Consider the following 26,647-nt stretch of genomic DNA (forward strand, 5'->3'; position numbering starts at 1 on the left):
TCCCTCTGTAATCTGATGTGCATGGCCCTGCATTTCAATGGCATAGCTATTATTGGTGCAGCAGGTACAGTGACACCTAGGCAGAGAGGTACAAGGTGCCCACTGTACTCCATGGCAGGTGTCTTCTACTACTCAACTAGAGGACAGCTGTGACCATTATCCTTCCTTGGTTCATGGCCCATAGCAACCTTACACACCACTGCTAGGACATACATCGTGACCCTATGTCCAGTTTTGACTGGTGACTCCCAGGAGTAATGCCTAGTGGCTTCCCCATGTAAATTAAGTCCATTATCATGTAGCAAACGTGGCCTGTGTTTTTGCAATAATAATCAACAACATTGGAACAGTGGACCTCTCCTTACATCCATCTACTCCTACTTTGCTTCCTGGTTTGACAAGCACTTCCTGCTAGAGAAAGGCCCTGGAGACTGTACCTGCCTGGTGCCATATTGGCACCTGCCTTGACAAAGCATCCTTGGAATACCCAAAGGTAAATCGTTTCTTCTCAGAGGTCCCTGTGAGCAGAGAACATCTGACCCAACCAGGTTGGTTGGAAATACAAAGTTTGTCCCTGCACTGGCACTGATGGGCAGAGGGGTGCTGCCCAACTACTGTGGCCTAAAAATAAAAGCTGGAACTTCACTCTCAGTCTGAGAAGATCCAAACCAACCGAGGACTGCACTGATCCTGCTGGGGTGCTTTTTGTGAGTTTCCAATATCAGAAGGGCATTGACTAATCCTAGACGTTTTGCCAGCCTTCCCTCCTGCTGCTGCTCATATTGCCTTTGACTAAGCCTGCAGTCTGCCCAAGGAATCCAGAGCTGTGTAAATAGATTCTAAAGAAGCTATTACCACAGAGAGCTGCTTAAGAAATTACCAGCTACCTGAGTAGTATCTTTACCAAGGTCTGTATTATACATTGAATCCTGGGGCACAATGGGTGTATGTGCCCACTTTATGCACAACAGGGCACCATTCTATTACAGGAGAAGTCACGGACGCTTGTGCAGCCCCTTCTGCAATAGTGAGGGCACTGGCACACATATAGCGCTATCTTGAGAGGGTATCCCCTTAATTGCATGAGGGCACAGCCTCACGCAAATGAGAGAATCATTTTGCCTCTGCAGTGTTTTATGGACGCAGGCGCAGAGGCAAACATGCCCTCTTAGGGGCGCACTGACACCATACCACAAAAAGGTGGAGAGCACTGTCAGTGTGCCTCCTGAGCACAGCCCTCAGGATGGGGGAAAAGGGGTCCCATGTACCTCCCAGACATCCCCGACTGCACCTGCCTGCTAGAGGATCTCTCTTCCCACTTTAAAGGGAAGGAGGCATGCTGCCTGCACTGTGAATCATGGAGCGGCTTGTAAGCAGGTGCTCCGTATTTCACTGACTGTGCTGCCCCAGGGACAGGAGCAGTTTCATGGCTACCCTGATGGAAGTAAATTATTTGTAATAGGGTGTACTATCTCTATTTGCCTCTTGCACACTTGCTTAGGATTGTGCCATGGAGTAAACAAGGACAGTGTGCCCTATTTATAATATGGCTCTGGTGAGCAAACTCTTTTGCTGTGCCACCTTCTATCGATGTAATAATTACCCCAGAAGTAACTGCTATACAGAGGCTTGCTACCCAGTTGACCTGAGTGCTAGCCAGATGTGGAGACCCTGATTAAGCCCTGCACGATCCCAGTGTGCCCTTATGAATTTAGGCACATATAACCACCTACACCAGTGGCTCTGAAAACCAACTACCCCATCAGCATCTCGACTAGTCCCCTTAGTGAGAAGCCACTGACTTTGAGTTGCTAAGTCATGAGATAGCCACATTATAAGGGACCAGTAAATCCTAACCATAAACCTTACAGAAGATAAGCATACATTCCCAGTCTTAATACAGTGAATGTGGAACTTCAAGACACTGTCACAAGCTGGTGTTAACAGCCCACAGCACCAGTTTACCTGAGATAGCAGCCGCAAAACACATCGCCACGGATGATCCCCACAACTATCGCTAATAAGATGCAGAGTAGTCATTCCCGTGCCAAAAGCCGTTACAACATCACTCCATAACATTCACAACGAACAGACAGAACTGCGATAAGAACACAAAACAGGTGATAAGGCGCGTTAGCAGCAGGAAAATAACACCTGCTCTGACCTGGTGCTAAGTCGGACCACAGCCTGCACCACAAAAGGGAGCCCAGCCCACAGCCACATCGGAAGGTCAGCAGATGCCATGGAGCCACTGGTCATGTGGCCCGGACACTCAAGAGGGCCACAACACCCACAGTCACCACCCCAGGACTCCATACAGCACCCGGAACACCCCCCTCCCGGATCACCACCCAGTCAGCACTGACAAAGCATGCGGACCCCAGGAAACACACCAGCCTCACAGACCCAACACCTGACAATGTCATTGCCCACTACAGGCTCAAAAGGACAACCATTACACGCATCATGACCAACAATGCCCAACAGGCCGACGGCACCAACACAGCGGACAACCAACATCCCACCCCACACAAAGCTGCTGGCTGTGCTGCACCTGTTGGCCCCTGGTACCCCCCAAACAACACCCGCCAGAGTAGAAGGAGCCACGCAGCCAGCCACATCCCAGTCCCTCACACCTGTCCTGGACATCACCATCAGCCTGGTACCCCAGTCCCCATACATCCAACATAATGCACAGGATCCGCTGGAGACCAAGCAAGGACCATACGCCATAGCTGGATGTACGCATGAGTTGGGGGCAATCCACAGCACACATGTAATACCTGTGCCCCCTGGTGACACAGCACACAATCACCGCAACAGAAAGCACACTTCTCACATAAATGTGCAGGCAACAACATAACACCGTGGAACCTCCACCAATGATGCCTACAAATTCCCCTCCAGTGTGCATGATACCTTCATCCTCCGACAGTCCATCAGCACCCAGCGTTACCAGGATGGCACCAAGGGAAATCCACAGTCCCTTGGCAAGTACAAAATGAATACCCCACCCACATCAACACCACAACCATGCAACTCACAACACTGGCAATGCACACGACACAAACTATCAACCAACATGCAAAACAACATGCCCACCCACCAGACACGACGAACAACTCACAACAGTAACCTGGGCAAGCCGTGAACATGAGCCATCAACGGCATGGTACCTCAGCCACACAATAGCCGAATGTGGGGAGAGGTGGCAACCAGACATGTTTGGAGGAGGCAAGTGACCCATGAATGGGAAAGTACACAAGAGTGGCGGAGATGTGCTGGACAGACTGCAGCATGCAGAACACACCCATATCCATGGCGACATACACCACTGGTGTATGGAGTGCAGTGGACAGTGGATGCAACGATGTCACCCCAGCCAGTGGGGGAGTTCGCGGAAATGTTGCCTGTTACGTCCCCCCATAAGCGTGAAAGGAGTGGGATGGCCCTGCGTACGCCAGGCCAGGGTAGAGGTGTGAATAAAAAGCACGTAGCACTGGGCGTGGTCCTCTTCCAGAAAACCCAACGTCTCTGCCAGGGCGGCACCACTCACCACGCCACGAGGCCGACCCCGTCCTCTTGAGCGGAGTTGCCTGCAATCCTGTTCGCCTGCCGCCCGCTGGACCCTGAAGCCGTCAGGCCCGCCCCTGCGCAGCCAGGCCACACTGATCACCTTCCGACACCGGCGTGTGTCAAGGAGGGCCCACCACGTGCCTGCTCCAAGTCCGAGGGCAGGGCCGGCTTTAGCACTGGTGGCGCCCTGTGCGACAATGTCTGTTGGTGCCCCCCCCAATGACCACCTCTGCCAGGGGTTCCCTCACTAGCACCCTTTAACAGTACCATTAATTTTATAGCACCACTCATACCAGTGTAAGGTGTCAGAGCACTTTACACCACACACACATTGCACAGAGACAATCATATGTGTGTAAATCAGTGTATGGGAAATGTTACATCAGACAGGACTGCAAGGTGTAGTGAAGGAGTGACATGGCATCGATACTGGTAGGCAAAATAGTTTGAGTCCTTATTCTGGAAAAGCACAAATTCAGAATTTAAAAAGTAACATCAAAACCTATAGCTCTAACATATACCTTGCAGTTTGCATGCAGCTCTAGGGCGACAGTTAATAGCTCAATGTTCTATATTAGGATTTTGACTTAGAAACGACAAGTAAAACAAGCATTGGCATAGCCAATAGGTCTCGCCTTTGGAACCTTATAATTGTTTAGCCATGCAACAGTTGCATAACTAAATACTTATAAGGTCCCAAAAGCGAGACCTATTGGCTATGCAAAGCGGCCGCGAAAGTGAAAGTGATCGCAATCGCAATCACGATCAAACATCAAAGCGGCCGTGCGGCCACGAAAGTGAAAGTAATTGAGGTAAAGCGCGGCGCATGCACCCGTGCACATGCACTGTAGCTCTAGGCTGGCCTGGTAGCACTTTTTGGAGCCCTCTCAATAAGTCTCGCCAGACCAGCGCATGCGCTGGGTCAGGCGAGACCTAAAAAGGAGCTCTCTTAAAGAAGCCGTAACCCACTGACCTATTTACATTATATGCACTTCGTTATCTGCATGGTACACTTCTTAGCAGCAGGCATCTTAACCCTCTACACTAACTTAGGATAAGTCATAACTTCTACTAGATAAACCTCCGGATCTCTTTCCTGGACGTCGATAAATCACTGGAGTTATGTTGACGTTTTAATTGATGTCTGAAAATTGCTGAAGGCCAGGAACGTGGCAAAAGGTGGTTTTAAATGATAGTATACATTTTCAAAAATGACGCCCCCACCCCAAGTCAATGCCTGGTGTGGTCGCACCGATCGCACCGCCCTAGAGCCGGCCCTGCCCGGCCCTGCCCGATGGCCACTTCCTTGGCAGCCTCTCAGACCATCCTTGCCTCCACGACACAGGCCCACTGTAGTCCTTTCACGTTGACGTACTCTACTGCCGCCTCCGGCCTACACCACGGTCAAGTAGGTCACACATTTGGGACTGAGCCTTGATTACACGATGGCAGAGTACATATGTTCATTGCAGTATTTACATCAGTGTACTCCCTTCGACGTGGTGCCACCAACTCTGTGCACAGCATCACAACCACACGTGTCTGTGGGCCTACGCGGACTTTTGCCCTCGGCCTACGCAGCGCACGAGTAGGTCACAGAATTGGAACTGAAAACGATTTTTCAATACCAGATTACATATCTTCGCACGCAAGGAGAGGCGTGAGAGGATGACGCGCTGCTGCCCGGAGGGAAAGGATCATCGTTACGGAGGTGATCGAATACTACCGACAACTCCCCTGTTGCCACTAACTCTGTGCATCGCGAGCCAACGATAGGTGGCTGTGGACCCTTGCTGACCGCTGCCCCTGGCCTACACTGCGTTCGGATAGGTCACACACACCTTCGAATTCAGCCACGATTTGTTTATGGAAGACTTCATGTCTTTGTACAGGCCTCATCGCAGACTGCATCCCCTTTCAGCCCAGGTGCCAAGATGTCTATTCCCCGAGACCCATGGTCACTTTCTGGTTGGACTTTGGGGGCGACTGAGTCCATGGACTTGGGGTTTTCGTCACCATCATTTGTGGCGAAAACGAGGCCGTGGCATTCCACCCCACTATTTGCTGCTTCTGGATAACATCAGACCTTTCGCCTCATGCCGGGGAGGACACCTTTCACTGTCCTCTGCAACACTCTGCAACATACACCTCGGACATTGATGAGGACCCGCTCAGGTTGCATGGCCCATCTCACTGCACCGCAAGTCACCGTCCCGTGGCAGGGTGCCAGTGCCGGCCGCTGTGCATCCGGGGCCACTAACTCTGTGCTGGTCATGTCCGGGACACCTTCTTCCGGGGTATTGGATGGCCTCTGAGGCGATGGCCTTAGTGTCATCAACGCCATGTGTCTGTGGCCTCTGCGCTGTCCCCTGCCTCCGGCCTCATCTGCGGTCAACCAGGGCTCAGACATGAAATCGAGTCTTGACCGGCCCAGACACCGCATCACTGCAGGAGGCACACGCCACCTCCGCCAAGAAAACCTCTAAACACCATCTGCCAGAGTCGAAACGGTTGTCTGACAAACCTACGTAGTTGCAAAACACCTGTCGTGAATGCTTATTTGAACAAATAGGAAGAGGGTGAAGGCTATAATACCGCACCTGACAGATAAATAGTGTTTTTAATTTATAATTCTATAGTGCAACGAACCGAGGAACACTTCCCTCTAGGCTCCTCAAACAGGAACAAGTCCTATCATAAACATAAATACAACAAGGTTCAGCACTATTAAAAGGAAGTCCACTACATTAAAAGGAATGTCCAAGACGTAGATGTAATTTTCCAAAAGAAATTCTTTTCTTTATTTCATATTTTCACAGGCATGGAGTATCAAAGCCTCATTGACATGAAAGAGCCATAGCTGACGCGTTTCGTCTCTTATAAAGAGACTTCTTCAGGGCAAAAAAAGTCGAAGTAACCTGTTTCATTGAATTTCTTCGGTCAAAGAACAAGTCGTGTACCTAGGTGAGGACATATATAAACCTCCGCTCTGTAATGTTTAATGCCCAGACGGCATGATAGCCCGTGTCTCTAGGTTTCTTCAATCTCGGAAGGTAAACCGGGCACTTAGACGATAGCGTATTTAAACCCCCCGCTCCATAATATGCAACACCCAGACGGCATGGTAGCCCGTATCTCTTGGTCTCTTCAATCTCGGGAATGCCATCAGCAGACTGATACCCTGTTCAGCACTCCAGGTGCCACTGACTCAGTGCCCCGCAAGCCATCGTCCGTTACTGATTGTGTTTTGTGCTGTGGAGAGGCTGCGCAGCAATGTCATCTCAAGCAGTGTAGGAGACCTGGGACGTTGTTGAGGAAGCAGGTGCAGGTCTAACACACCCCACTGCATCTGCATCAGGAATATCTCGAAGGGACACAATCCGAGACCTTTTCTTCACATGAGCGCGCTCATCTATAGTGCCCCAACCACAGTGCACTGCAATTCATGGACACTTCTGTTTGCATGTTGTGTGTCCTCTGGACTTTCCTCGCCTCCCTTCATGTTGCTCAGCAGTTGACTCTGTTATGCGGGTGTTTTCAGTTCAGTTCACTGGTGCCCACTGTTCAAGTGGTTGCCACCACCAAGTACTCCATGCGTGCTGGCTTACACTCACCCCACACACATCCAGCACAGACATCACTGTACATGTGGCCCTGCCAATAAAGGGGAAGGGCGCACGTGCCCGTAGCTAGTCCAGGATGATATCTGCGTATGTCCCTGTGGTCTTGTTGTATGCATGAGGGCCCTGGGCCCTACGACATTACATTGTGCTGTGTACAGCGGATGCGGACATGTCACCGCAGGCAGCAGGTTGGAGCTTGGACATGTAGTTTTGTCGTCACCCACTCAATTCGTAAGGGGAGTGGGCTGGGCCATCGCAGGCAAAGCCAACATGGGTGTGTGACTGCTATTTGCGTGCCCCTGGGCGTGGTTCTGTACTGTGAATGTACATCTGCATGTGTCTCTATGGCTGTGTGGGTCTCCTTTTTGGGGTGTGGGTGGTCCCTGAAGTGTAATGGACACCAACGTATGTGATCTAGTTCGCCTTCCATGGGTTCAGACCCCAACCACGCCTGTTCGGCCACCTCCTTTTGGCATGCTGACACATGGCAACGGGGTGCCATGTGTGGGTGGGTAAAGTGTCGTGAGCCAGCTGTGCTTGCGGGTGCTTACTGCTATGTTGTCTTTTGTGGGCTCTGTGTCCTCCTCTGAGTAGCTTGGCTGCCCGGGTCCTGGTGGTGGGTTGAGTGGGATGTCCATGGTCTGTTGTAGGGTGTCGCTGTCGAAGGTGTGGTGGTCCTCTCAGGCATCACAGATGTGTTGTCTTGTGTGCTCTGCTGGAGGTGTTGTGTGCCCCTCTGCAACGTGAAGGGGAGATGCATGTTGACATTGTGTTGACATGTACATTTACGCATTGTTCTGGTCTTCATGCAGACTGTATGACAATGTACATTGTGACTGTTCGTGAGGTGCTGAATTCTGCTGCGGGACAGTGCACATTTGGACTACATGACGGATGTGAGGTCGTACGCGTACATTTCCATTTCACAGTTTCCTTCTCTGTCAGATGTAGTAGGCATGTTTCTGTGCATGTGCGGAGCCAGTTGTGTCCTCTGTTCTGCAATGTCGGCTATGCGCATTGTACCATGTTGTCATCAATGTGGGTGTGCTGTTCTTGCTATGTGTGTGTGCTGCAGTGTGCTAAGGGGATCAGGGACATGATCCTGGGTAATTGCGGGTGTGCAGTGTGCTACGCCTCATTCTGCATGTGTGCCATTGTGCCCATCTCCCCCCGTCCCCCCAGTCCCTGCTGGTTCCTCTCCCTGTTAAGGTTGTGTCAGGTCCTCTCGAGCTGTGTCCGTACTCCCTTCTCCTTGCACCGTCTCCACAATGATGACTGTGGCCTCGGTTTCCTCCAGCTCCTCCTGTGGCGCAGGACTGCCACATCCTGTCGTCATTGCTGCCTTCCTGTTGGCAGCGGGTTTGTGCCTGGTTTCGGTTGTCACGCCATGCCGGCGCCTCTTGGCTTCCTGGATTGGCCTCCTCGGCACTTTGACTGCATTCCAGGTGGTCTGCTTGTGAGCCAGTTGCTGGTAGTGTTCTGTGGCCTCCGTGACACTGGTCTTGTTTTCCTGCGGTCTGCACCCCGTCTTCCTCTCCCTCTTCTACTTGGCCTTCTCTGACCCCACTGTTCCTTGTTGGTGGTCTGTGGGGGTAGTGGGGTTTGCGTTGGCCTCTGCACTGGGTCAGGTTGCATCCATGTTGCTACGTGCTTTGACTTGTTTCTGGTGTGTTGTTTCTGTGTTTTTTTGGTGCATTTACCCACCAAACGTGTGGTATTTGCAGGCCTGTGGCTCGTTTTTGTGACTTTTTGTACCGCGATTGGCCTCATCGCATGTTTTTTTGCGTTTTGCATTTTTGCGGTGTGGAGTTGGATTTTGCACTGGCATTTGACGCGTTATCTGGTGACTATCGCATGCTACCGCCGCGTTGTGAATGCTTGCTTGGCATGGTGTAATTTTCCCGCGTTGAGCTGCGATGTTGAAAGTTGCGTTAGGCTACTCTTGCGGTAGTGATCACACGTTCTTGTGAATCTACCAGTTTTTTAAATGCATCCCATTTTCTTGACTGTAAAACAGGACTGCATTTAAAAAGAAAGATTTACCTCTTTCATTGTTTAACAGTTGTCAGTGGTTCTGTGGACCACTGGCTTCTCTTCACTAGTGTTTTTTTACATTCACAAAGGGGAAGGGGACCCAAAAGGACCCCTCACAATTTTGAATGAATTTCTAACTCTTTTGAGTTGTTGGTAAAATATCAATATTTTGCAACTAGATATTGGTCACAAAACATTGATATATTAGATACTGATTCAGTATTTGGACAAGATGCCTACAAGACGCCCCTTCCAGATACCAAATTTGTATCCTTTTCGCACTCCTGAGAATCAAAAAAGCTTTTCAAACTCCTAATCAGTGATTAATATGTATGAAAAAGCATTTTAGCAGTTGAAAATGCTGAATTAGAATGTTTGTAATCATTAAAAGGCTTAATACATCAGGCCCTACGGTCCTCATATCCACAGCTGCCCAGTAACGCCAACTCTGGCTCAAATCATACTTATGAAATGTGCATGAACTTCCCAGGGATTCATCAAGATTCATCTGCACAAATTTCACAAAGGTACTGGTAGCAAAATGTATGCAGGTACAACCAACAAGATTTTGGGTTTTGCAGCATAGAAAAGGAAAATTTGGGGTTTTGACCTGTGGATCATGTATCAATATGTCCCTCCAGTGATATCACCTCACCCAAATACCGGACCATTCTCAATGAGGCCTAAAGGTGCCTTGAGGCCCCAATATTCAACTTGTCTTGTCTTTATTGTATTATCAAGGTTAACAGCACAAAGTCGTTATCATGCAGACACTGAGGTTTCAGTGTGCATCGAACATTCCCTACTGGGGTAACAGATGAAAACACATAAAAGAACCCCCCCACCCAGCCCCGCAAGTCTGTACTTTCTGAAACAACATGAATTACCTCGTAATCAAAACTTCAGTCCAGAGGACCACCCTTATATTCAACTTTGACATCATAAACTCTGGAGAAGCATTCTATGAAAAAACCTGGATATATTTTTCAACTGGGACACAACAATAATATTCATCACACCTCTTCCTTGTACATAGGAAATGTGAAGGACTTCCTCAATAGGCAACCTAAGCATATTTTTTTCAATCAGCCCAAATCCTTGTTAAGAAAACAAGTAGTCTTCTTATAGTCTGAATAAATAATTTGTGATTTGTTCCAAAGATCCTTCCCTTCCCAAAAGAAATATTTAAATCTGTCAATACGCAACACCTTTTCATTATTTGACATTCATTTTCACATCCTGTCCACTGGAGAATTCCCCTAAATGTTTGGGGCTCATCTGTCGAAGTGTTAGCCACAGGAGTCAGAGCAACATCATAATCTGTTGAATAATTAAATTGGGATGGGCCTTCCCTGCACTCCAGTACTGCCAACTTTAAATCTTTTCTCAATTCTAGTCTATTTAAATAAAAATGACACAGTCTGTGGGTGGACACCACTCTGGCACTCCCCCGTACCCCGTGACTTCTAAGGATTGTCATATAGATTTAAGCCTCAACGTCCAGGGAGTGAAAACCTGCTTTAAGCAGTAAAGTCAAAATCAGTTCTTAAAAATCTAAATCAAAATGGCTCCCAATACAACCTTCAGAATAAATATTAATGGGATAGGTAGCAAATTGTAACTAACTACACTTGGAGGCCATCACAAGGATCATGGACTTTCTACATGTGTTTTTAATTGTTGATATGATATCTTCAGCTGATGTATAACATTTTCCAGGAGGTCTGCATTTATCTCTTTGAAACAAATTTAGCACCCAAAATGCATGACTGGAATAATCACTGCTGAAAATGCTACATTTAGAGGGAAAGTTCATCTTACTGCCACTTGCTGGTTTGGTAACCTAATACAAGTATATGTGTGTCTCCCAGGCAACTGTAATGCATTAATCCAGAATAATTTTTAGATCTGACCCTACAGTTTTAGCTGTCCGCAAGAACTGCTGTGTACAATATAGCAGTAGCGGTCCGTGGAGGGAGTACCACGGGACGGTGAGGTGGGGCGGGGGAGGGGCAGGGTGGGGGGTAGTAAACTCTGGCTCATGGCCGACCGGAGTAATGTAAATAAATAAATGAATAAAACAAATTTAATTGCGCGCGCTGAAACGCATTTGGCGTTTCAGCGCGCGCAATGAAATTTGTTTTATTTATTTATAATTTTTATTATTTATTTTTATTATTTAGGTCATCCATAACAGATAGGATAATGGACTTGGTAGAGTGGGCTGCGCGGAACCCTGTTTGATGTGAGTCTAAGAAATTAGTGTCTTCTATAAAGATGCTGAGAATTTTGATACATGTGCCCCTAATACTTTGGCTGAAAAGGGGAGGAGGGATATCGGCCTATAGTTGTCCAACCTCTGAGGGTCGACACCTTAAAAAGCTTGCGGAACTGTCCCTTGGGTTAATGAAAGATTCAGAAGCGAGAGAATGGTCACTGGAATGCTGTGAAAATAGATTTTTGGATTTCAAGGGGACAGGCATCGTTGGGGGAGCCTGATTTTAATTTGTTTAGATATTCTAAAAACTGTACTTTGCTTAGACATGGAAGGGTGGTCCTGGTGTCGATGTTGGAATTTTCTGGCCGATTTTCCAACTCCATGTGTTTGGTATCTATGGTTTCCTGAATTTTTTTAATTTTTTGTAATAAAAAATTGTTTAGACCATTGCATAGTTTCTGTGTGGCAGGGATAGGCGAGGTTACATGATCGGGGTTCGATAGCTCCTGTACTGTGTTAAAAATATCTTTAGATTTATTTCCCGAGTTTAACACTTTGTTGGAGAAAAGTATTTTTTTGCCTCCAAAATGGCGTTATTGTTGTTCAATAGGTTCATTTTATATTGTTCTCTCGATTCATTTGAGTAGGTGTTACGCCATTTCCTTTCTGCCTGACGTGTTTTGAGCTTTGCTGATTTTAGATCGTCCGTGAACCACTTGGGTGCTTAATGTCCCCTAATACGTAAAGTTTGAGTTTGTAGGGGGGCATGAATGTTAATAGCATTCCTTTGCCAATCTGCAATTTCTCTCTCCAGGTTATCTACATTGTCCTTGCTTTCTGGTAGCTTACAGTTTAGGGTGTCACATAGCGATTCCAGATTGATGTGCTGCCAGTTTCTAGATGGGCCCTTTTGGTGGGGCGCAGTTTTTGGCAGAGAGATGTCACATACAGTGAAACTGATTATGTAGAGGTCAGACCATAGACAAGGTTGTATTTCTAGATTCTGATGCAGAAGACCATGCTTGGTCGAGTGTGTGACCTTTAATGTGTGTGGGTGCTCGGATGAGTTGTGAGAGATTCAAACTTTGTGAGGCACAGGTCAATTCCTTGGCGCTCTTACCCCCTGTTTCCTCATTAGCCCAGTAATTTAAATCACTAATGACCAGGACTTTGGCAAAGTCTATGGTCAGAGATTCGATTTGCAAATGTTTTGGGGAAGTTTGGCATAGCTGTGGGAGGCCAATACATGAGTGCACATACCATGGTGCTGTTTGAAGAGTCTAGCTTGACAATTAAGCTGTCCACTAGTTCTATCTCTAATGGAGAAATGGTGTTGACGGCCACCCCACCCCTCTTTTTACCTGTCTGTCTATTAGATAATCGGAGGTAGTAATTATCTGGGCGTGCAGCTAGAATGTCTGGACCTCATACACCACCACTTCAGTAAACTTCTGTACCTGTGGATACTCTGCCAGGAATAAGACCAGCAGTGCGGCTACAAAGACAGTTACTCTGCTGCCCTGCTGCTCTGCTGCCTGGTGCTCTCTTGCCTGGGGAAGAAGAACTAGAACCTGCAAATGCATCTGGGAACCAGGACCCCAGAGTGACTCCAAGGGCTAGTCTGCTGGCCTCCTGATCTGATCCTTAAGGACATAAAAGGCTCCCCAGCCTGCTCCTGGACCCAGCTGCAACAAGTTCCTGATCGTCAAGTGGTGCCCTCAGGTCCTGGACCCTTGGTGTGGCTCAGCGGGCTTAAATCATGCTTTTGGGCTCTTTGTGACCGACAATAGGCTTGTTCGCACCAAGACAGCACAGATCTCTCTGAACATCAGCATGAACCACTACAAGCTCGTCTCTTTGCACCGCAGCATCGACCGTTTGCCGGGGACCGCCAATTTAAAACTCTGGCCCACAAGTTCACAGTGTCTGGCCTTCTCTTTGCGCCACGCCCACAGCCTCCCACGATGCTCTCCTTGTTCCTCGTTGCTCTCTCCAACGTAAACGGGGTTCTTGGCACAAAACATGAGATGGGAAAACTTCAGCAGGGCTAATCCAGGACTGTAAGTGACCCACATTCCATTGCAGTCTGCCTGAACTTTTGACTTTGACCCGGGTCCAGCATGACCAGATACTCACGTTGGTGCATTTTTGCTTTTGGCACTATTTTACACTTTATTCTTTAAAATTCATAATTCCGGTTCGACTGACTGGATTGTTGTAGTTTTGGTCATGTTTTATTTTTTAAATTTCACTCTATTTTTTTAACTTGGTGTGGGATCCTTTTTGTGTGGTCTTTACACTTGTTTACTGTTTGAAGTCTTGCACAAATACTTTATACATTGTCTATAAGTTACGGCTGACTGGCCTGTGCCAAGCGACCAGGGGGTTGAGCAAAGGTTATCTTTGGGGTTTGCTTGTGCCTTACTCTGACAAGGATTGTATTTGCCGCTTGACCAGGACTCACACCCCAGTTAACCAATAACCCAGTTTCTCACATGACTTTTGTGTTTTTATTTAATTTCATTTGATTGCTCGGTACGGCACTCAGACTTGCCCTGATCCAATAATGCCTGCCATATTTGGTCCTGCTAGTTTAGGGTTTGTATGGCCTGACTCTATGATAGTCATCCTTTCATCCTGCAAGAGCCGACCTCGCCAGATCTTGCAGTCCATTTGTCAAGCCTCATAATCATAAAGCCAGTAAGGTACATTTTTAGAAACACTGCCATGTTGAATTCCAAGTCTGTGGCTGTCTCTCTGCTAGAGAGGACAATATAGCTGATGCTGTGTGTCAGCCCATGGTAAAAATAGAGGTTTATACAGTCTTCCACTAGTGGAGCTGTGCTCAGCAATGAGTGATGTCCTAGTCATCACTGAAGTTTGGGGCTTCATGTAACACTAATTAATTAAGTTCTAGCATTGCATTGATTCCCATACTAAAATAGCCAGTGGGTCAGTCTGTGTAGTTTTCTTTCTGATTCTACCATTCTTTAGGTCACTCTGATGACCAGCCAGTACAAGGTGTAGCAGAAATGTATCCATTTATGCTGAATGTAGTGCATGTCACCAACTGGGAGTGTGACCTGTTATTGTACATCAACCATGCTCTAGTGAATTGCATCTAATTTGCTTAGTGGTGGGGTGGACTGAATGGGGTAGATGGGAGCCTGTATTCCATGTGAAAAATGGTGTACGACTGAGGAGCATTATAAGATCATTATTTACATCCATACATCCCTTCCTTTACGCACACCATCACACCCACCCCAACAGACATCCCCCTAGCATTCACACCACCTGAACAAATAACAAAAAAGAATTCAAACATCACTCACTACTATACCAACACTTGATTACTCAGACACCCACCATCACTCCACTACACATCTCCAAACCCTCAGATCACTCCCCATCACATCCTACTTACAAACCCATGCACCATCAAACACACACAGGCATATGCGCAGTCACAAACACACTGAAAAAAGCTGGCACTGGTGCATGTGCTTTACCAGGGATTTGTCTGCATGAGATGTTATCATATTATTCATGCTTGATGTATTCAGTCCTACCTGAGTTTTTGGAAGACAAACTGGCTTACCTTCCACCGCTTGATATCATTAGGCAGGAGATCATGATTTTTTACTTCATGGATCCATCTCCTTGCAAGCTTTTATTACAATCTCTCTGGCTCTCTTCCTGGTTTGACGGCACTTCTTCTAGAAGCAGTGCCGTGTCGGGTAATGCTCCTTCAGGTGATCTACTAAGATAATTTCTTCTGGAATAGAGTGAATCATATTCTGTCTTCTGGTATATTGGTGATACTTGATAGTGAACATGGAAGAGGGGTTGGACATAGCTAACATGTAAGGCCCCTGATACAATGTAGCCCAAAGTCACACTTTGCTCATATCCCATTAGACCGACTCTCGCTCGTCATGTCTGATCAGCCACTGTCCTTTATCTAAAGGGAGATTTAAGCTAGCTGGCACGATGGAGGCATGCAGCCAAGCTTCTTCTTAACCTCTTGAGTTGGGCAAAAAATGATCAAAAGAGTTTAGAGCAAGGATGGCTACAATGAGGATGGGTTCCCTTATCTGTTTCGGTGTCTGTTTTTGCGTCCCCATCTTAGCTTTAGATTGAGCCAGAAAGCAGATAATTGGTACAGTGTATGTGATTCACTTGTAAGAGTGTGATATGTATGGCTGCAGCTTGAGATGAATCATAATGTAAACCGTTTGTTAAAATCCATCAATAATGATTATAAGCACGGATTTCTTAAGTACAGTGTGCATCAGCCATGACACCTGCAGGATATGGGACACACAAGAAAACCTTCCACATCCTCGCTATAGCTGCAAACTCAAGCAGGCATCCCTTCTGAAGTATTATAATGCAGTCAAATGTGGTTCCCTGTAATAGGTCCACACAGGCGCTAATGCTACCTGACGGATCACCTGAAAATATAGGACCAATAAAATGTAGTGAGCAAAAATACTGGCTCAGTTTAAGGTTTTGCTTGATTGTGCAGCAGTCTGCAAAATGTAATTTTATGAAGTTTTTTTAAAATATCCGTAGAGTTGGCCTTGGATCTGCCCAGTGAAGAATTCTCACTCACCGCATGCCATTGGAGGTTTGGTGGATTATTCATCCTTCTGTGGAGGGCATCGTTTGCAATGCATGAGGGTCCATGTATTGTCTCAAAGTACACTGATTCATCACACATTCCTTATTTATCTCACCGATGCATTGCATACAGAAATAATCATTTTAATTTGCTTTTTTCACTGCAGCAGACGTTTTAAAATAATGTTTATCAAGACTCAAAATGCAAACCAGACACAATGACTTTGACAATACTGATTAGTGGTTTGAGGCGAATATAAAGCTTCAGTGCAACACCTGAGGTAGTCGGCTGTAGTGGTCTTAAGGAAGAATGCAAAAGGTGGGTGTTAAAATCATGGCCACATTTATTTAGAACAGCAAATGCCGAGAATCATTCTCACCAAACAAGATGCTAATATATGTAGTGATTCTCTTGGGTCTTGGGTCATTACATTGCCTGATATGAAAATATATATCAGATTTGGACACATCATATCTTCTCATGAACTAGAACAAACTATTAATAAACATGTCTTACAAGGAACAAATCTACACTCACCAAACACAATGAAAACGCATAACCATGACTCAGGTCAGTGAGATCTCTGAACCGTACACATACTTTACCAAGACCCTGCGAACGCTACGATGCTACAGAAATTAGTAGAAATGTGGTAAGCACATCTTGATCACATACAATAGGGTCAAATAAGCTAGTATACCATAAAATTGCATAAATTGCCATAAAACACAAAAGTAAATATCTTAAACATGCATAGACGAGGCACCCGTGACCAACCCACTCCACTGCTGCGCTTCCAACAAGAACGCACTCTGTAATCAACCACGGCACAGAAGTAGAACAACCATTGGTAATGCATCGGTTTCACATATGTAATGAATAAAGAGCTGTTTTCATCAATCATCGTCCGGGAGAAGGATAGAGCTCCCTAACAGATAACATCTGAGTGGAGTGGATGTGGCGCAGAGGCCAGAGTTGCTGACTCGACAGCTGAGAATGCCGGGTCGAGTCTCTGCAGCACCTCGCAACATCCTGTGATTCTATGCAAATCACTTAATCACTTTGGGTGATAATTTCTTTTCTTTTTTTGGGGGGGGGGGGGGGGGGAGTTTATGTAGCCCGAACTTGACCTGAAGATATTAGGTATCAGAGCGCTTTACATAAGCACCAGTTTCGTTACAGACGGACACATTTATTTTTGTTAGGCACAGGCAGATTAAGTGATTTGCCCAGAATCACAGGATGCTGTGCGTCGTTGCAGAGCTTAAACCTAGTTCCCCAGCTTTGAGGGCGACAGTTCTAGCTGTTAGGCCACATCCTCTCCTCGAATAAGGGGCCGATGGCCATCTCGTTGGGAAAGCCCTCCGTCCGAGTCGGATCTGGAGGGTTTCCGACCGAACCGTGCCCCTGGAGTCCGACCGAGCGAGTACGATGCAGCCGTATGCAGACGGACTCGAGTTGCTCGGACTCCCATCGAAGTCAATGGGAGCTGGTTGTACGACGCGTACATTGGCTGCCATTGACTGAATGGGTACATTGCGAACAAGGACGCCCCCTGTAGTGTGTACGCATTGGTGCCATCCGCATCGTACATGCATGTGTAGGGGGGACCTTTGGGTCTCCCCCTGTGACCGATTTGTAAGGCTACGGGTGCAGGGGGCCCTGTACAGCCCCCCAAAGGCAGCTTCCCGGACATGTTGAGAGTCGGAGTTTGCGGCTTGATCCGGCTGTCTGACTCGTGCATCGTACTCGCTCGGTCGTGAAACATCTCCATTGCGATGTACAATTCGTATATCCGTACGGGTCGTACGGAGCAGGTTGGAACCGGATACGGGTCGGTCGGCGCTTATGCGTTCAATCGCATCGTACTTTGACGCCCGGACTGGTGTACGACTCGGTCGTAAAATAAGCCTCCGAATCAGATCCGCTACTGCCGAACCGGATTCGGAAGCCTTCATGACGGGCTCAGAATCGGCCCCTTAATTGTTATATAAATATGCTGCCATGGTAAAAGTAAAACTTTATGAAAATATAGTTCCACCAAAGCGGATGTTAACAGCATTTTGGCGGCAGGAAACTGGTAAGAGAAGCAGAAGAGGAACAAGCATTGGTAAATGGAGGAAGATATGCTGCAGCCAATAGAAATGGATTTCTAGGCCACGGAAACATTTTAGAAGCCAGAATTCCAACTGTATGATTGGTTGCAAGTATAAATATGCTGCTCTTCAGGTTAATGCCGGAGGGAACGAATTCTTGAAAATGTGAATAAGGGATGGGGGTACCGTGAAAACAATAATACATTCCTTGAATCCGGCTCTCCATTTCACTCGCTCAAATCCACCAACAGCTTCTTTAGGAAAAATGGTCAGTACGTTGTTAATGTCTCTAAAGAGGCTAGCCCATTCCACTACACATTGATATGAACTCACTCACCATAGACTTGAAAGGCCTTCGAGGTGGTCACATTGAATGTTGCCTCCAGGTCCTGCTACTGATTGATGTGGTCGCCTTTGGTCGGACTGATCTGAAAGGAAAAATGCATTATGTTGCGATTTTGAATTTGTGTGCGGATTGCATTTTGCGGTGCTATTATTCAGCCGTTGAGGAGGCCGTGAAGGATGTAAATTTACATCTACAAATTCTCCTCTGCATGCACTTGATGAGGAAAATTACTGAAGACACACAATCAAAGTGACCAAGACAATTAGCTCATTTATACAAGGATGCTTGCACTTGGATGGTCCCTATATACGCCAGAATACGCACAGAAAAGGATGGGATATTACACTGTTAAGACATTAACTAGGCAAATGATTCCCATTGCAACAGTACAACATCTGTATGCATGTATTTACGACTGACGTGTTTACACAAGTATGGTTGATGCCAGCTTGCACTTTAACAGCAAGGGGCCATATTTCAAATCAAGAGGATTGTTCATACAATATTATCATCTGTACAATTATTTGTCAGCTGGGTTTATTGGAAGAAAACCAAGATTACAACTCGCACAATGCACTTTGGAAGTGAATGCCCAGGAATGGAGACTTGGAGCCATAGTATAGAACATTTGCAGCTAAGGAAGGAAAATCAGAACAAATCCATTTGAACTACTGGCTTTGTCTTTGTATTACTGACTGGATCAGACAGGTAGAAAAACCATATGCAGCACGCGTGTTTCTCGAATATAATTTTAAGTTTGTCATAAAGATTTAAAAAACAATACATTTAATCTGTTGATAATACATTAAGAAAGTAAGACGATTTGTATTATACACAGTGTAATTTGACACGGAATACAGTCTTCAACCCAGGCCCGTCTAAACAGCAAAAATAGTGTGAAATCAGTTTGCTTCATGCTCTGTCCTGCTTCAAAAACAGTTCGCTCAATTGTATTGTACACAAGCAGCAGAAACTGGACGCGGCAACCATTTTCGCAGTATGGGGGCACTAACAGTCGGGACTGTCAACCATTGTTGCTTTGCTCGAAAGAAGAGTATGTTGTGGCTTAAAAAAACACACATGAAACCTAATGCAACGTACAGTTAATTATCCAGCAGGGTATATGCCATACCAACCATGGCATGCTTTCGGAATGGACTATTTTTCCATGAGTAGCAGGGTGAGTAATGATTTCCATCAAGAAGGCTGCTGTCAAGAGTGGCACAGTGGGTGAAAAATAATGAGTTGGCAAGCTACTCAGAGTGATTGCCAGTGCTTAAAACTATTTGCAAGAATTCCACCGATCACCTTTTGTGTGCTTGAAGTTATGCCCTAACTGGGTAAGGATATGCCCGGGAGTAGGTACCTTGCGCGCTGTGCCATGGGAGCTAAACCTCAGTGACTGGGCCAAACAAGACTGAAACTGGTCTGTGGTTGCTTGTATTATTTTCTGGAGGAACATACTGACCTGCAAAAATATCAACTCCACAATATGGACTAGCACTATATAGTCAAAGTAAGAAGATGTGGAGTTAGAACACCTAGGGCCTCACTACGATGTCGGTCGGAAAGGCTCCGAACAGCATTTGGGTTTTCCTAACCCGTGTCGGAACCCATGTTTCTGAGTGACTTGGAAACATTTCTCACCGACCGATTACGATAGAAGTTAACCATTTGGTCTTTCCGACTCGGTTCCTAGCGGCATTGGGGGACTCCGAGTCAGTCGGAGCCGAATCGCGCAGCTCTACGGACCGTTTTTCCAACCAATGTATTTACGATGTCAGATTCAGACAGCCTTTCCGAGTCAGTCTGTACAACACGGAAAGGCTGTCAGAAACTGACTTTGTGGGCACATAGCAGGTCCCCCTTGACCCGGAGGTCTCGGTTGGGGCCCGTAGGGTACCCATGGGACCCCTCTTTACAACCATGCACAGAGTGACATGCACCATGGGGTGCCTGCCACAGGGTGGAAGGTTTTCCGCAACCACCACTTTTTTTAAATGGGAGCCTGTGTTGTCGGTCAGAACACAGGCTCCCATTGAAGTCAATGGGAGTCTGACCGAACGGTGTTCAGAAACATCGTAAACGGTCGGTCGGACTTGTCGAACCCGAGTCGGTCGGAAATGATTCTGATAAGGAATCAGTCGAATTGCTCACCGACCGACATCTTAATGAGGCCCTAAATATACACTTTCCTATATAACCTTCCCTTGATAATAAAGTGGTAGCCAAGCGGGTTGACATTCTTGTAGTCATTATTGAGCTATACAACTACCAAACGTGGGTCCTAAAGGGCTGGGTATCTACTAAATTGACAGGAGGAATTATTTCATATACTCATTGGTTTTTCTGGAAATCTTGCATATATATATACCTATCTTGTACACTACTAAGAAACACACATTTTGGCCTAATTTCGAAACCTTGCAACATGATAATGTGATACATTTAAATTCCAGTTACAAATGATATGCCTTTATTTATTATAACTTATGATAAGTGCTGAATGGTCATGTTTTTTAAGCTAGCGTCACTAATAAGAAATTACATTTTTATTTCAGGTCTGTTTGAAGAAAAGACTTGCCTTATATTAGTGCCACTTTTCCCCAATTAAACATGGAGTTCCCCCAAATAATATTGTGTTTTGGTGGAAACTCCACATTTCATTTCAGATAGCTAAGACTCAGCTACGTCCGCATCGGAAACAGCCCACTGGCCGCAAGTCTGCTAACAAGGTCAAAGCTACTAAGGCGCTGATTAGGAGTTTGATGGACGGGTTACTCATCACAAACATGACAGATATCCCATCTGCCATATTACGAGTTCCAGCACATTCCATTGGATATAATGGAACTCGTAATACGGTGGACGGTATTATCCGTCACGTTTGTGATGGAGTAACCTGTCCGCCAAACTCATAATCAGGCCCTAGGTGCCTCAAAGCCATCCAGATGAAGGGTGGGGCTTCCAGCGCTCTGTTTTTCATTGTCTGCGACCACCATGACATGAATCAGTGGTTGTGTACAAAGATTCCATGCTGTGCAAGAAAACTCCCTCCTCCTCTGGACCAATTAAAGTTTTTTTTCATGAAATAAATTCAGGCTTTTTGGAGTTTATCTTTCAGAAAAACAAAAAATAATTACTATTGTGGTCAGGGCCAGACTGGGAACGGAAACCGGCCCTGGCAAACTGCTTGGTTGGCACACGCTGGAGTGAGGGGGGGGTGCAGCCGGCAAGTTCACGAGGGCCGGTTTTGGCCGATTTTGTTACAGGGGGCCGATATTTCCGACCCCCGGTATCAAAAATGGCCCCCACCCTAGCGGCCCACCGGGGAAATGCCTGGTGCCCGCTACGGCCAGTCCGGCCCTGATTGTGGTCATAATTGCACACACTTGGCATTCTCTTCATCCAGTGCATTCGCCACATGTGATGTCCAAGTCTGGGGGTTCAGTGGCCATGTGCATCAACTACAGGTATCTATGTTTGACCTCATGGTCACAGGTTCACATCCTGGTAAGTCCACTTAGCCTTTTGCTCTTCAGAGATTGATAAAATAAGTATCTTTGCGATGGGTAACAAAAACATGCAATTCTGTGCCAAGTTACACTTCACAGTGTACATGTGCTTTAAAAATACACCTGTTATACTATGTCACTTAAGACATTGATAGTCAGGGCATCCACCAAATATGGAATGACCCACTAATTTTTTGCAATGTGTTTTGAGCAAAGAAGGAGTCAGAGCTTGCTGAGTTGATTGAGTGAAAGCTTGCATTGTTTTCCTTTTCTATAGTCTTACCACGTTATCTTCAAGCAGGGGCGTAAAGCAGGCCCCCGCATCACCCGCGGTGCGGGGAGCCCCTGAGCTGCAGGGTGCCCCCTCAGCACATTACTCAGGCCTGAGCGCTCCGGATTAGATCCGGAGCGGGGGCCCCTCCGTGCATATTACAGGGGGCCCCGTAAACTTTTGTTGCGCCACTGTCTTCAAGCCATTGCAGGACTTTTTAGTTTAATAACTCTTTGTTTTGGTATCCAGGGTGAGGACAGTAAGATTTAGTTAGTGATCATGACTCTGCTATACACTGGTCAATGAGTACTCACTCGTGGGATGAATGCAGAGCACATAGGATAGACTTTTCCTTCTCAGATGGTTTCACAACCCTCGTACAAACTATCAACCCTTAAACAAACTCAAAGTCATCCCACACCATCATGCTCTTTCAAATACAGTCCAACCTATTTCAACATCATAAATGGAGGTCTTATGCATTTTTTTTATGAAAACAGCACATTAGCTTGCTGCTTCTAGCTGAGAGATTGATCAGTCCTGAATGCAAGCTCCAGGCCTGTAAGCTTCATTCTGTATGTTTCAGTTCTCTGCAAGTTCCAGGCTTGTAAGCTTTACTGGTTGGAATATGTCTTGGCCATTCAGCTACCATGGTCTGTAACTAGGAGGTTCTTTGTGTGCTGGGGTTTCTCTCCTGAGGTTATGTTATGTTATGTTAAAGCCTTTTATAAAGCGCGCAGCTGCCCCAGCGAAGGGGCCTCCTGCCGCTCAAGGCAGAGTCCAAAAAAAAGCGAGAACTAGGCTGTAGGAAATAAGTGAGTTTTAATGATTTTGCGGAAAGATGACAGACAGTCTAACTGAAGAATCTGCACAGGAAGGGAGTTCCATAGCTTAGCGGCTAGATAGCGAAAAGACCTGCCCCCGCCCTAGTACGTTTCACTCGCGGAACAGTGGCCAGAGATTGCCCAGCGGTGCATAACTGGCGGGTGGGCACATATGGGGCCAGCAAATTGGATAAGATCTCAGGGGTGGAAAGTTTTAAAATTTTGAAAGCTAGACACAGGGTCTTAAATTCGATCCTTTGGGAAATGGGGAGCCAATGAAGGCGACGTAGGGCGCCAGATGCAAAACAGGTTCTGGGAAGTCTGAGCAGAACTCAGGCGGCTGCGTTCTGAACTCGTTGAAGGTGGTTGACTTCCGCCTTATTGGCACCCAACAATAAAGAATTGGCATAGTCAAGTCGCAACAAGATAGTTGCCTGGACTATCAGCTGACGTGTAGCTGGATCAAAAAACCCTAATATAGGCCTCAGACCCCGTAGGAGTCCAAAGCACGTGCCAGCAATCTTTTTTGTATGGTCTTGGAATCCAAGAGTAGAGTCAAGCCAGAACCCTAGATTCTTTACCACTACCTTAGGGATGAGAGCACAACCCAAGGATACTGGCCACCACTGCATATTCCAGAGCCCCTTGTCCTGTATGAGGTAACCTCATACCCATTCTGTAAGACCGATCTCTATCAGTACATAAAAAGCACTTTCCAGAAAGAGATGATCTTATTCGGGTCCACCAAAAAGTGAATCAGGACTGTCTCTAATGTGACTTCCTCGAGATTTGGCCTCCGGGATGTAACTTTACATTTCAGATTGAGTTTCACAATATGTTCAGAATTAAAAAAATCTTTCCCTTTTTCTGCAATGTATACATTTTATATATAATCCAACTGTCTGGATCATTTGCCTACCACCTGGCTAGATTGTTTAATCCATCTGAAGTGGTCCATCCATCTGAAGTGGTCCAATCTAAATCCATCCAAAACCACCCAAATTCCAAAACCACCAGATTGAAATCTAAAACTACCTCAATCTTGTTATTTGCACCAGCGGAACAAAGGCAGGAGGACCACAAGAACACCAGAGAAGATATGAACACGCTCTTAGAATGAAGAAGACTTAAAATGAAAACACAAAGCAACATGCAGAAAAGACTAAAGGGGTCATTTAGAGATTGGCGTTATGGTACATTGGCTAAGAAATGGAGAATGCACCATTCTGCCAAATGTGGATCTCTACCCCATTCACAGTTGGTGGATCTGCTGGTTTTCAGATGGTGGAGCCTCAGCTCTGCTGGTAGAAATTCCTGACTAGGTTTTCAATCCACCTGAGGACCATCAGGTCATATTCGCACTTGGTAATTTACTATGTCCTGCATGGCTGTCCTGTGTATGGAAATTACACAATAGCTCCCACATGAAGGATAAAACTCTTTGCATATCTGGTCATTGTTATATTGTAATGCATGGATCTCATAGAGAGCCATTAGTGTGAATAACTGTAGTCCACATCCAGTAATTCAGTGCTATGATGTAGCAACAGTAAATAATACAACTTATTAAACACTGTTGCCACATCATAAAGGAATTTCAAGCTGCACAGTCTGGACTGCTGAGAGCCGGCCAGCGCTGGAGAGCAGGGAACAGAGCTTTTGGAGGGGAGGGATGGCACAGAGAGTGGTAAGGGTGGAGGGCAGGGGAGCAGGTATTTTTTATTTACATTTGGGACAGGATGATGACACCATGTTATGTATGGCTCCCCATTGTTCTTCTGCCCCTGCATAGCAGCTGAAAGCAGGGGCAGATGATTTTTGGGGTCCTGCATGACATACAATTATAGATGGAGAAAATAGCATGTAAATATTGGGGGTGATTTGCACCTTGGAGTACTTACTGCCATCAAAGACAATTAAAGCTTCACTCATATTGTCTATTTGGTGTCACTCAGAATCACTTGGTGAAAAACATCCATGTTATTCAGTGATATCCATCTTTCATTTTAGATGCCCTACAAGAACATACTCTCGCTCTGGGAGTTCTTGCAGAACAAAACACTTTGCAGAGTAGGTCAGTCAAAATGATGCCTATGAGAAAGAGAAATGTTAATCGGGGTGGATGGACGTTGTTCAAAACACAAGTAATAAAGTCACTAACTTGTTAGTTCTCATAAAAGGATTCATTACTTTAAACCTGAGCTCAACTCCTGGTAGCTATGGCCCAGTATAGATGGGCTTAGCTTAGAGAAATGAATAAAACATTTAGAAGTACCAAAAGAGTTAAAATATTGAAAACATAATATAATAATAATCCCACTCCAACTATATAACAAGCATTGGCAAAGCCAATAGCTGTGGCATTGGCTGGCAGCATTTTGGCCGTTCTTGTTTTGTCATGGTTTTTGCAACTTTACTGTTTGGAATATACCGGGCCCTCATCAAGCTGAAAAAAATAATTTGCTACAGGCAACTTTTTTTGATCACATAGTACTCCTCGGCACTGAAGGTTATCACTTTGTGTGTGGACGTGTTCCTTGTGCAAGGGCAGCATGCTGTAATTCAAAGTGACATCAGCCAAAAGCTGAAGTAGACTAATACATTGACCTTAATGCATGCTGGAGTGGGTGGAAGAAAATCTGACTGACACCAACCACAGACTAATAGATGAAGTCTGGCTGAAACCCCAATAAGTAACTATGTTATACATATCATATTAGTAAAAGCAAAAGGTCTTGCCTAGCACAGACATAACAAAGTCAATCAGCCTGGCATTGGCAGCAACCAAGAAAGAAAGAAAGAAAGAATGAAAGAAAGAAAGAGACAGATGGCAAGAATGAATGCAAGAAAGTAGGACAGAAATAAAGAAATGAGGCAAGAATGAAGGGCTAAAATTAAGAAGGGAAAGAAAGAAAGAAAGAAAGAAAGAAAGAAAGAAAGAAAGAAAGAAAGAAAGAAAGAATATTTAATACAGAACAGCAACAAATGCATACTACCCGGTATGCTGTTGAAAAGCAGCAGTCAGAAAAGCAAAATACTCCAAAAGGAATTTACAACAGCATTGGAAGGAGATGGTATCTGATCAAGATGGAATGTGCATTGGAAACTCCTGCTATCCCATCAGGCTCTAAACACAAAGGCAACTCTAAAGTAATTATAAAGTAAAAACATAAACACTGGCACTGAAGGGAACTAACTTGTGAGCGGATGTACTCCTTATAAGAAAGCAAAATGCAGTCACTTAAAGTGAAGTAAACCAGTGACTTAAGTAGGCTGATCCACTGCCCCAAGCTATATGCTGTAATGGGCAGAAGCAAAATGTGAGTGACACAACAACATACCAGTGGATGAAGAGAGGTGGCTGAAAGCCCCTATGCGCAAGTATAATATGCATATTTTAGTAAAATCCAAAGGTGTGGGTTAACGCCAGAAATAAAAATAGAAAAAATGTTAATTAGCAAAATGACACCAAAAAAACAAAAATCCAAAAAGGGAACCAAAGAGATTAATTTTCATA

The 26,647-nt window shown here is 45.8% G+C and overlaps 1 protein-coding gene across 2 annotated transcripts in view; it reads right to left on the reverse strand.

Moving 5' to 3' along the window:
- Positions 1-26,647, reverse strand: part of ENOX1 (ecto-NOX disulfide-thiol exchanger 1) — a 2,037,207-nt gene that overhangs the window by 1,215,413 nt on the left and 795,147 nt on the right. For both annotated transcript variants that reach the window (XM_085621817.1, XM_085621818.1), the window contains exon 4: positions 18,512-18,602. The gene's annotated coding sequence lies outside the window, so the exon portion shown is untranslated. The remainder of the gene's footprint in view (positions 1-18,511; positions 18,603-26,647) is intronic.

The sequence above is a fragment of the Triturus cristatus genome, chromosome 8, assembly GCF_964204655.1.
Source record: "Triturus cristatus chromosome 8, aTriCri1.1, whole genome shotgun sequence".
In the NCBI taxonomy this organism is placed as follows: Eukaryota; Metazoa; Chordata; class Amphibia; order Caudata; family Salamandridae; genus Triturus; species Triturus cristatus.